Source organism: Equus quagga, chromosome 1, assembly GCF_021613505.1.
Source record: "Equus quagga isolate Etosha38 chromosome 1, UCLA_HA_Equagga_1.0, whole genome shotgun sequence".
NCBI classification, from domain to species: domain Eukaryota; kingdom Metazoa; phylum Chordata; class Mammalia; order Perissodactyla; family Equidae; genus Equus; species Equus quagga.
In genome coordinates, this window is record NC_060267.1 from 50,626,368 (window position 1) to 50,637,082 (window position 10,715).

Consider the following 10,715-nt stretch of genomic DNA (forward strand, 5'->3'; position numbering starts at 1 on the left):
ATGTCTTTCCATTTATTTGTGTCTTTTAAAATTGCTTTCATCAATGTTTTGTAGTTTTTGGTGTACATATCTTTCCCCACCTTTGTTAAGTTTGTTCCTAAGCATTTTATTCTTTTTGATGCTAACGTAAATTGGATTGTTTTTTGATTTTTTTCAGATACTTCATTGTTAGTGTCTACAAACTCTACTCATTTTTGTATGTTGATTTTTTTATCCTGCAGCTTTGCTGAATTTATTAGTTTTAACAGGTTTTTTAGTGGAGTTGTTAGGATTTTGTACATATAATATCATGTCATCTGCAAACAATTTTACTTCTTCCTTTCCAATTTGTATGCCTTATTATTTCTTTTTTCTTGTCTAATTGCTCTGGCTAGGACTTCCATTACTTTGTTGAGTAGAAGTGGTAAGCATGATCATCACTCCTTTGTTGCAGATCTTAGAGTAATAGCTTTTAGTTTTTCGTCATTGACTAAGATGTTAGGTGTGGGTTTTTCATATATGGCCTTCATTGTGTTTAGGTAAGTTCCTTCTGTTTCTAATTTTCAGAGTTTTTAATCACAAAATGATGTTGAATTTTGTCAAATGCTTTTTCTGCGTGTGTTGAGATGATCATGTGATATTTATCCTTCATTCTGTTACTGTGGTATATCACATTGATTGATCTGCATTTGTTGAACCATCCTTGCACCCCAGGATAAATCCCACTTGGTCATGGTGTATGATTTTTTCAATGCGCTATTGAATTTGTTTCACTAGTATTTTGTTGAAGATTTTTACATATGTTCATTATGATATTGTCCTGTCTTTTTCTCTAATTGTAGTGTCTTTGTCTGGCTTTGGTATCAGGGTGATGCTGGTCTCTTAAAATGAGTTTGGAAGTGTTCCCTCTTTTATTTCTTGGAACACTTTACAAAGTTAATAGTTAATAGTTATATTAAATATTTTAAAAATGTTTGTTAGAATTCACCTGTGAAGCCTTCTGGCCCTAGGCTTTTCTTTGTTGGGAGGTGTTTGATTGTTGATTCAATTTGTTTATCTGTTGTTGGTCTTTCAAGCTTTCTATTTTTTCTTAATTCAGTCTTAATGTGTTGTACATTTCTAGGAGTTTATCCATGTATCTAGGTTGCCCAATGTTACAAATATTAGTTCATAATTTTCTTTTACAATCCTTTTTATTTCTGATGCATCCATCCATTATAATGTCTTCTCTTTCATTTCAATTTTATTTGAGGTTTTTCCCTTAGTTAGTATTACTAAGGATTTGCTGATTTTGTTTATCATTTCAAAAAACCAACACTTCATTCCATCAATTTTTTCTATTGATTTTTTAATTTCATTTACTTCTTCTGCAATCTTTATTATTTCCTTCCTTCTGCTAACATTGGACTTTGTTCTTTTTTTTTTTAGTTCTTTGAAATGTAAATTTATTTTGTTTATTTGGGATCTTTTTTAATGTAGGGGTTTATCACTATGAACTTCCCTCTGAGTACTATTTTAGCTGTATCCTGTAAGTATTTAATATGTTGTGCTTTTATTTGAGTTTGTCTCTAGACGTTTTCTAGTTTCTCTTTGGTTTCTTCCTTGCCCTAATGCTTGTTCAAGAGTATATTGTTTAGTTTCCATGTATTTATGAATCTTCCCTTTTTTCTTCCAATATTAATTTCTAGTTTTATTCCACTGTAGCCAAAAAATATACTTGGATGTTTTCAATCTTCTTAAATTTGTTAAGACTTCTTTTGTGCCCTAGTATGCTCACTATCCTGGAGAATGTTCTATGAGCACTTTAGGTAAATGTGTATTCTGCGGCTGTTGAATGGAATGTCCTGTACATATCTGTTAGGTCCATTCCCTATTGCTTTTCTATTTTCTATTTTATGTATCTCCCTCTAATCTCAATTATTTCCTTCCTTCTGATAGCACTGAGTTTAGTTTGCTGTTTTTTTTCTAGTTTCTTAAGGGTCAAAGTTAGATCATTTATTTGACATATTTCTTCTTTTTAATGTAGGCATTTACTGCTATAAATTTCCATCTGAGTACTACTTTCACTGCATATCACAGTTTTTGTGTGTTGTGTTTTGTTTTCATTCAACTCAAAGTATTTTCTAATTTCCTTTGTATTTCTTCTTTGCCTCTTTTGTTGTTTAAGAGTATGCTGCTTAATTCCACATATGTATGAATTTTCTTTTTCCTTTTATTGATTTCTGTTTCATTCCATTGTGATTGGAGAGACATTTTGTATAATTTCCTTCATCTTGAAAGTGTTGGGACTTTTTTGTGGCCTAACTTGTGGTCTAACTTGGAGAATGTGCACTTGAGAAGGATGTATCTTCTGCTGTTGTTGGGCAGAGTGTTTTGTTTATGTCTCTTAGGTCTATTTAGTCCACGGTTTTATTCAAGTCCTCTATTTCCAGTTGATCTTCTGTCTGGTGTTCTGTCCATTATGAAATTTAGGGTATGAATTTTTCTACTATTATTATGCTTCTGTCTACTCTTCCCCTTCAATTCTCTTAAAGTCTGCACTTCATCTAATTTGGAACTATGAGGTTTTGTGCATAAAAATTTATAATTATTACATATTCCTGGTGAATTGACCCTTTTATCATTACATAATGTATTTCTTTGTCTCTTGTAACAGTTTTTAATTAATGTCTATTTTGTCTTGTCTTAGTTTAACCATGCCTGTTCCCTTTGGTTACCATTTTCATACAATATCTTTTTCCATCCTTTCACTTTCAGCCTATGTGTGTCCTTAGGTCTAAAGTGAGTCTCTTACTGTAGTCAGTATAGAGTTGGATCCTGTTTTTTAAAATCCATTTAGCAAATCTATGTGTTTTGATTGGAGAGTTTATCCATTTACATTCAAAGTAATTGCTAACAGGGAAGAACTTACTATTGTCATTTTGATAATTGCTTTCTGTATGTCTTGTGTCATTTTTGTCCCTCCTTTACACTCTACAGCCTCCCTCTGTGTTTATTTCATTTTTTGTAGCAATAAGCTTTGAAGTTCTTCTCATTGCTTTTTTTTTTTAAAGATTGGAACCTGGGTTAACAACTGCTGCCAATCTTTTTTTTTTTTTTCTGCTTTATCTCCCCAAACCCCCCCTGTACACAGTTGTATATCTTAGTTACATGTCCTTCTAGTTGTGGGATGTGGGACGCCGCCTCAACGTGGCCTGACGAGCGGTGCCATGTCCGCACCCAGGATCTGAACCCTGGGCCGCCGCAGCGGAGCGTGCAAATTTAACCACTCGGCCACGGAGCCGGCCCCCTTTTTTTTTTTAAGACTGGCACCTGAGCTAGCATCTGTTGCCAATCTTCTTTTTTTCTTCTTCTTCTTTTCCTTCTCCCCAAAACCCCCCAGTACATAGTGGTATATTCTAGTTGTGAGTGTCTCTGCTTCTGCTATGTGGGTTGCTGCCTCAGCATGGCTTGATGAGTGGTGCCACATCTGCACCCAGGATCCAAACCGGCAATACTCTGAGCCGCCAAGCAGAGCACATGAACTTAACCACTCGGCCACAGGGCCAGCCCCTCATTTACCTTTTGTGTATATTCTGTGAGTAAGTTGTTTGTGGTAACCATTGCAATTAGATAACATATCTTAAAGTAATAGCAATCTATTTTAAAATAACAGCAACTTAAATTTAATTGCATGCAAAAATTCTACTCCTTTACAGTTCCACACATCCTACATTATGTAATTGATGTCACAAATTACATCTTTATATATTGTATACCCACTAACTTAGATTAATAGGTTTTTAATGCTTTTGTCATTTAAAGTCCATCCATTAAAACTACAATAATACAGGTTACTATATGTGTCCATGTGTATACTGTTACCACAGGATCTTATATTTTCATGCCCTTTGTGTTGCTATCTACTGTATTTTCATTTCAACTTGAAGGACTCCCTTTAGTATTTCTTGTAGAGCAAGTCTAGTTGTAATGAACTCCAATAACTTATGTTTATCTGGAAAAAAGTATAAATTTTTCCTTCACTTTGAATGAAAGCTTTGCTGGATACAGTATTCTTGGTGCACAGCTTTATTTTTCTTTCAGCATTTTGACTGTATTATTCCACTCTCTTCTGACTTGCAGTTTTCCAGTGGAGAAATCCACTGATACTCTATGAAACTCCTTTATATGTGACAAATTGCTTTTATCTTCTTGCTTTCAAGATTCTCTCTTTGTCTTTGGTTTTAGACAGCTTGGTTATGATATTTCTTAGTGTAGTTCTCTTTGCATTTATTCTAGCCAGAGTTCTTTAAGCTTCTTGAATCTGTATGTTTATTTCTTTCCTCAAATTTGGGAAGTATTCAGCTATTATTTCTTCAAATAAGCTGTCTGCATCTTTCTTTCTTCTCCTCCTGGGATTCTCAATATATGTATATTGGTGCACTTGATAGTGTTCCATAATCCCCTTAGGCACTCTTTACTTTTCTTCATTATTTTTTTCGTTTTGATCCTCTGACTGGATGACTTGTCTTCAAGTTTGTTGATTCTTTCTTCTACCCGATCAATCTGCTTTGGAATCCGTCTAACGATATTTTTTTTTAGTTCAACTATTTTTTTTTTCAAATCTAGAATTTCTTTTAGATTCTTTTCTATATTTTCTTTCTCTTTGTTAATATTCTCATTTTGTTTATGCATTACTCTCTTGATGTTATTTAGTTGTGTATCTTTGTTCTCTTTTCGCTCATTGAGCATCTTGATGATAATTATTTTAAATTCTTTGTCAGGTAGTTCATATATTTGTGTTTCTTTAGGGTTCGTTTCTAGAGTTTCATTTTGTTCTTTTGATTTGGCCATGTTTCCCTCTTTCTTTGTATGCCTTATAATTTTTTGCTGGAATTTTGGCATTTAAAAAAACAGCCACCTCTGCTAGTCTTTGTGTGCTGGGTTGTGAAGTAGAAGACCTACACCTGTGGTCCAGCTGGAGATTCTAGGACCTCTCAAATATTTTCTGATCTAGTCTCGAGCATTCACCTACAGAATTGCAGCTAAAATGTTCTTGCCTCTGTTACTCACCTCTGTTTTCAGTGACTTCCAAATTCTGGTACTGGTCCTCTCAGCACTCCAAGTCAGGCAAGACAGAAACTATCCCCTGGGGCATCCCCTCGACAAGCCAGTAATTGGATGGACAATCCATTCCTTTGCTTCTGTTCAAAGAAGGAACCTTAGTATGGGGGATTTTCTGCTTTTTGCTTCATTCTTTGCCACACAAGGGAGGAACATGAGTGTGTGCCATATGCCATGAGTTTTCCTATTCTTTCGCTGGAATCCTTTCTTTGATTTACAGTAGCCTGCATGCTGTAGCATCTCAGTTGGTCTCTAGGGTTCCCACAGAGATATTCTGGTCAGTATATCGTTGTTAACTCAGTGTCTTTGTTGGGGAAGGAGGGCTTATCACTTCTAGTCTGCCATTTTGTTGATGTCACCTTAATAATATTATTAACTAAATCAAAACATTTGAAATTGGGATTCTGGGAAGATGGCAGTGTAGGACTCTGACTCATCTCCTTCTGTGGACACAAAAAATCTACAATTACCTATGGGGTAATTTCCTCTGAGAGAGATCTGGAAGCTGTATAAAAAGAACATACACAACAAGGGACACACTGACAGGGTGGGAGAGGCAGAAATACACCTCTGCTGAGGAAAAAAGCACATCCTAGCAGAGATTCTTCAAGGCTAGGAGCAATCTTACACTTATGAAGCTTTTTCTCAGGAGAGCTGGGGGATTTGAGTGGGGGATCTATGCCACTATAGGCATCCCAGGACTTAGATTCAGCACAACTGAGAAGAAATCCCATAATATCTGGCTTTGAAAACCAACAGGGAATATCCCCAGAAAAACTATAAAACTTCAGAGAAAGAAACCCTGCTCTTAAAGGGCTCACACACACATTAACTCATTCTGGAAACGAATACAAAGACACCAGAAAGGAAAGTGCATAGTCCATTGGTAAAAGAGATTCACTTACTAACTCTGAGTGTATCTTGTAGAGGTAGGAGGCAGCTGGGCCCATCTCCTCAGGGACTGAGACACTGGCAGCAGCCATTATTGTTCCCTAGTTCAGTTATGCTGACATGGATACTGGCAGATGCCATTGGATTCCTTCCTCTAACCTGTTCGTGCAGGGGTTTGCTCTGCACACTGGAACACCAATTTAATCCAGCACAGCCAGGACAGGCAAGACCATGGTGAACTTGTGGGCCTGCATAAGCAGAGTGTGTGGGACCTCTGCAGTGGGGTAAGTGGGTCCATGTTGGTGGGGTGGGGTATGCATGCATGCAGGCCTGTGTTGGCTGGATGCATGGGCCTTCAAATGGTGCAGCATGTCAGCTACAGCAAACTTGTGCCACTGGCCATCTCAAACAGCCATACAGGGGATCTTCCCTGCCTTCCAACGCCTGAAATGATTGTGTGATGCCATGCCTGGGGCTGGCGCCACTAATCTGTGCTCCTAAGAGCACCAACAAAAGTTGAAATGGCAGAGAGCCACACCTGAGGCCTGCAGCATTTGTGAACCTCTGGGCCTGGCACCCAGCCACACTGGGGGCCTGACTCACTTAACATCAAAACAACAGTAATTGTGTTCTATTAGACCTCACAGCCAGCCATGTCCCACCCAATAAAGTGATCATAGCAGCCATACAGAGCTGAGCCTTACAACCAGCTAGGCTGGGGGCCAGCCTAGCTTACCAGTGTGCACACAGCAAGAGCAACCCCGCCATAAATAAGGGCACACAGAACTCACACAGTGGCCACTCTTGGAAAATTTCAAATGGGTGATGAGAGAGAAGACATTGCTAGGCTCCATAGGGCATCTCTGACATAAGGCCACATTTTGAAGATCAGAGACATAGCTGATCTACCTAAACATAGATATAAGCACAGAAAAGTATGCAAAATGAGAAAACAAGGACTATGTTCCAAATAAGGGAACAAGACAAATCCTCAGAAAAAGGATTAAATGAAACAGAGATAAACAATCTACCTGATAAAGAGTACAAATTAATAGTCATAAGAATGTTGATTGTGAGAGAAGAATAGATGGACACAGTGAGAACTTCAACAAAGACTAGAAAATATAAAAAGAAACCAATCAGAAGTGAAGAATACAATAATGGAAATTAAAAAATTCACTAGAGGCAATCAACAGCAGAGTAGATGACCTAAGAGTGGATCAGTGATCTGGATGAAAGAGTAGAGAAAATCACCCAAACTGAACAGAAAAAAGAATTAAAAAGAAAGAGGACAGTTCAAGGTACTGCTGGGACGACATCAGCATACTAACATCTGTATTATAGGTGACCCAGAAGGAGAAAAGAGAGACAAAGGGGCAGTGAAACCATTTGAATAAATAATAGCTGAAAACTTTCCTAACCTAAGGAAGGAAACAGACATCTGGGTACAGGAAGCACAGAGAGCACCAAACAAGATGAGGCCAAAGAGGCCCACCACAAGACAAATTATAATTAAAATATCAAGACTTAAAGATAAAGATAAAAATCCTAAAAGCTGCAAGAGAAAGGCAATAAGTTACATACAAAGGAAACCCCATAAGGCTATCATCTGACTTCTCAGCAGAAATCTTACAGGCTAGAAGGGAGCAGCATGATATATTCAAAGTACTGAAAGGAAAAAACCTACCGTGAAGAATATGCTACCCAGCAAAGTTATCATTCAGAATGGAAGGAGAAATAAAGACTTTCCCAGACAAGCAAAAACTAAAGGAGTTCATCACCACTAAACCAGCCTTACAAGAAATGTTAAAGGGATTTATTTAAGGTGAAAAGAAAAGCCACAAATAGGAATAAAAATATCATCCAAGATAAACTATCAATAATAAAGGCAAATATACAGTAAAAGTAGCAGATCGAATATATATAAAGCTAGTATAAAAATAAAGGTTCTAAAATAATCTATCTACATGATAAGAAGGTAAGGGATACACACACAAACTACATATATCAAAAACGTAAATTGTGGGGGGAGAGGAGCAAAAGTGGAGAGCTTTTAGTAAGAGATCAAACTTCAGGGACCATCAACTTAACATAGTTTGCTATTTACATATGTTATTATATATGAACCTTATGGTAAGCGCAAACTAGAAACCTGTAATAAATACACAAAACATGAAAGGAACCAAACACAATACTAAATGAAGCTATCAAATCATGAAAGAAGAAAGCAAGAGAAGAAGAAAAGAACAGAGAAGAAATACTAAAACACCCAGAAAAAAGTAACAAGTGGCAATAAGTACATACTTATCAATAGTTAATTTAAATGCCAATGGACTATGCATTCCAATCAAAAGACTTAGAGAGGCTGAATGGATAGAAAAACAAGACACAAATCAGACCTAAAGACACGCACAAACTAAAAGAGAAGAGATGGAAAAGATACTCCATGCAAATGGAAAAAAAGACAGCTGGGGTAGCAATACTTAGACAAAATAAAATTTAAAACAAAAAGGGTAACAAGAGACAAAGAAGGGCATTCCATAATGATAAAGGGAAAAATCTAGTAAGAAGAAATTACACATAAATATATATGCACCCAGTATTGGAGTATCTAAATATAGAAAGCAATTATTAACAGATATAAAAGGAGAAATAGACAGCAAGAAATAACAATAAGGGACTTTAACAACTACTTACATCAGTGGCTATATCATCCAAACAGAAGATCTATAAGGAAATATTGGCCTCAAATAACATATTAGACTGGATGGACTTAGGAGATACTTACAGAACATTCCATCCAAAAACTGCAGCATGCATATTCTTTCAAATGCACATGGAAGATTCTCCAGGATAGATCACATATTAGGCCACATAACAAGTCTCAATAAATTTAAGAAAATTGAAATAATAACAAGCATCTTTTCTGACCACAAAGGTATGAAACTAGAAAGCAACTACAGGAAGAAAATCAGAAAAGCCACAAATACGTGGAGATTAAACAAAATGCTACTGAATAACTATTGAATCAATGAAGAAATCAAATAAGAAACGAAAAAACACCTGGAAACAAAAGAAAATGAAAATATAACCACCAAAATTTATGGGATACAACAAAAGCAGTTCTAAGAGAGAAGTTTATAGCAATACAGGCTTACCTCAAGAAATAAGAAAAATCTCAAATAAACAATCTAGCAATATACCTAAAGGAACTAGAAAGAGAACAAAGCCCAAAATCAGTAGAAGGAAGGATATAATAAAAATCAAATCAGAAATAAATGGAGTAGAAACTAAAAAAAGAAAAATAGAAAAAAATCAGAGAAACTAAGAGCTGGTTCTTTAAAAACATAAAGAAAATTGACAAACCTTAAGCTAGACTCACCAAGAAAAAAAAAACAGAGAAAGCTCAAATAAGTAAAATCAGAAACAAGAGGAGAATTACAACAGACGCACAGCAATACAAAATATTTTAAAAGAATGCTACAAAAAGCTAACATCAACAAATTGGATAATCTAAAAGAAAGGATAGATTCTTAGAATCATACAACTTCTCAAAACTGAATAAGAAATAGAGAATCTAAATAGATCACTAGTAAGGAGATTAAAACAGTAATCAAAAACCTTCCAAAAACAAAAGTCCAGGATCCAACCAATCCCCGGTGAATTCTATGAAACAGTCAAAGAAGATTTAGTACCTATCCTTCTCAAAGTCTTCCAAAAAGATGAAGAGGAGGAGATGCTTCCTAACTCACTCTGGAAGGCCAATATTAGCCTGATACCAAAACCAGACAAGGACAACACAAAAAAGAAAATTACAGGCCACTATCACTGATGAACATCAATGCAAAAGTCCTCAAAAGAATATTAGCAAATCAAATACAACAATACATTGAAAAGATCATATACCATGATCAAGTGGGATTCATTCCAGAGATGCAAGGATAGTTCAACATCTGCAAATCAATCAGCATGATGTACATTAACAAAATGAAGAAGAGAAATCACATGATCATCTCAATAGACACAGAAAAACATTCAACATGATACAGCATCTATTTATGATAAATATGTTGAATAAAATGGGTACAGTAGGAAAGTTCCTCAACATAATAAACGCCATATAAGTCAAACTTGCAGCTAACGCCATAGTCAACAATGAAAAACTGAAAGTTATTCCTCTAAGAACAGAACAAGACAAAGATGCTCACTTTCACCGCTCTCATTTAACATAGTATTAGAAGTCCTGGCCAGAGCAATCAGGCAAGAAAAAGAAATAAAAAGGATCCAAATAGGAAAGGAAAAAGTAAAACTGTCACTATTTGAAGATGACATGATTCTAAATGTAGAAAACCCTAAGAATCTACCAAAAAACAATTAGAAATAATAAATATAGTAGAGTTGAAGGGTGAAAAATCAACATACAAAAATCACTCGCATTTCTAAACACTAACAACAAAGTAGCAGAAAGAGAAATTAAGAATAACAGTCCCATTTACAATTGTAACAAAAAGAATAAAATATCTAGGAATAAATTTAACCAGAGAGGCGAAAGACCTGTACACTGAAAACTATAAAACGTTGTTGAACGAAATTGAAAAAAACACAAAGGAATGGAAAGATATTCTGTGCTCCTCGAATAGAAGAATTAACATAGTTAAAACGTTCATACTTCCTAAAGCAATCTACAGATTAAATGCAATCCCTATTAAAGTTCCAATGACATTTTTCACACAAATGGAACA